Source organism: Ammodytes marinus, assembly GCF_949987685.1.
Source record: "Ammodytes marinus genome assembly, chromosome: 12".
Lineage (NCBI taxonomy): Eukaryota > Metazoa > Chordata > Actinopteri > Uranoscopiformes > Ammodytidae > Ammodytes > Ammodytes marinus.
In genome coordinates this window covers 28,121,839-28,124,338 of record NC_137216.1, presented here as the reverse complement: position 1 = coordinate 28,124,338, position 2,500 = coordinate 28,121,839, and the positions used below count along the sequence as shown (strand labels likewise).

General features: G+C 37.7%; 1 protein-coding gene across 1 annotated transcript in view; it reads left to right on the top strand.

Annotated features, from left to right (window-relative positions):
* dgkg (diacylglycerol kinase, gamma) overlaps positions 1 to 2,500 on the top strand; it is a gene marked incomplete at both ends in the record, with an annotated part of 107,261 nt that overhangs the window by 78,944 nt on the left and 25,817 nt on the right. The window lies entirely within an intron of this gene.

Sequence of the window (2,500 nt, the reverse complement as noted above, 5' to 3'; positions counted from 1 at the left end):
AATTATTTTTCCCGTGGGTGTTTTTTTTAAAAGACATATTTGTATATTTTTACCTCTGACTCAGAACAGCTCTTGTATTTTTGCCTATTAGAAAGTATCATGCGTACGTACAATCGTTTCAGTCGCGAAGCCAATTTGCAAAAGATATTTTGTCAATCATCCACTTTGGAAGAGGCTGACGTATGATTTCCACAGCTGTGTGCAGGTAGCATGAATTCATATGGTTAGTCAGGTGGTGGGCACAGGCATGGAACTTTTAGGGGGCAACTAATGAGAATTGTTGTACAACATGGTGTGTATATATATATATTTTTTTTTACGTGTCATTTATGATCATCAGAGGAAAAATGAGACTGTTTCAGAAATATTAAAAAGTTCCTCGTAGCACCTTTAAAGTAAATCAGCCTCAATGACTTTATTATTGGTCCAGACTTAGTACAAACATTTCCCAGACTTGTCCATTACCAGACACTTATTAACAGATATAAATATTTAGGTCGGTTAGCAGCAGCCTTGTCACACATTTTAATAATTACATTCAAGTTAAAATGTAACTTGCGGGCAACACCTACTAGCTCCTAATAGTACACTTACGGTGTTACATTAAACTCATGCAAGTGTATACAAGTTTGTCAAGCACTTACAGACAGTTACATGAGCTTAATAAAGTAGTTATAGGTTGTTTTACTAACGTTAATGGCATGTAGGCCTATTACCATAACACTGTATAGCCTATGTTAAGTATGATATCTATTTAACTTTTATGCATCACAAACACAGACGTAGTGAGGAAGGGATTTTAAAGACAATTGTGTTGGGACTATAGTATGCGTCATATCCCACAAGTGTTACGTAGTTTTACGCGCACACACACAAACACACACGCACACACACACACACACACACACACACACACACACACACACACACACACACACACTATTTGATGCTTCCTCTGTATTTTTGCCTGCATGGTGTGGGCGATCGGTAAAGTCCAGTATTTTTATGGGGCTGCTTTGAGTCAGCACAAATCAACAGTAATTGCTGACTCACTGACTGTTGACATTCTCTGTGTGTGTTTGAATGATGCGATGAATCGTAGACACAGCGTAGGGCCAAGAGTGCCAAATGGGGGGTTTACTTTATATCTGTTAATACCACACAATGCGGACGGACGTCTGGCCAACTTTATTTTTTATGGCTGTCTGTTGTTTAGCTGCCCACTTGGCTTGTGTCCAGCTAATGCATCAGGGTGAAATTAATCTAGTCAGTTTTCAAGTGGGTTCAACAAGCACGGAAAGTTTTACAGCCACTCATTCACTGCAGATGTGATATTGGATGTTGGTGTATGTTAGCTTAGATATTAGCATTGGCTTGATTTTACTGTATATTTAACCCTCATACTACCAACATATTTAAGATACATGGACAATACCCAGTTAATAAACTACTGAAAAAAATAACCATCAGAGCAAAATATGAACTTATTTATTCTCAATACAATATTAGTTATGGAATGAATGTATTCAGAGAAAATAAGTAACAACAGATTTTTTCGTTTTTTAAGGAATGTTACAGATACTTTTTTATATTGTTTCAAATGAAAACATATACTTATTATAGAAATTGCAGATTTAACCCCAAGGGTGAACCTATTTAATTTGTTGTTTATTTTATCTAATTTTATTTTATCCATAATTAGTAGTTAAAAAGCTTATTCACTATAGCTAAAGCTTTTTTTTTTTTACTTCAGTTCAATCAGGAAAAGCAATACTGTGAAGCTGCAGACGCTTTATTTGATTGAATCAATCTAATTGACCCTAAATATTGATTTATAGGAATGCAGCCTATAAAAAGCAGCCAATCCGAGCCCCCCCCCCGACCCCCCCAGGGTGCTTTAGAGGGGCCTTGAGCCTTGACACTGCTGCTGGTGGTGGTGGATTAGTGGAGGGGCCCACGCTGCTAAGTGACAAATATTTCAGTGACAGCAGAGAAACGGAAGCAATGTGGTTTCACACAATATACTGTATGTGGGCTAAGATGATTATGTTAACCTTTCAACAATTTTTTTTTTTTTTTTTTTTTTTTTAACCTTTATTTATACAGGTAAATCCCATTGAGACCGAAGACTCTTTTGCAAGGGAGACCTGTTTTCCTTTCCCACGTTACCATTCACACACACATTCATACACCGATAGCAGGCTAACTATCGACATTCACACAAGGCAAGGTGGGTTAAGTGTCTTGCCCAAGGACACAACAACTGTGACACAGGTGGCAGGGCGGGGATCGAACCTCCAACCCTTTGATCATCAGCCGACCCACTCTACCAACTGAGCCACAGTCGCCCCAAACACACAGCTCTGGAAAAAATGGAGAGACCAGTCTGGATTTTTCTCAAATCTTCATCTCTACATAACTTAATTGAAAATGCTCTTTAATGACAAAGAATGTATTGGAATTTGGTAGAAATGTTGTCAGTAGTTTATATTATAAAACC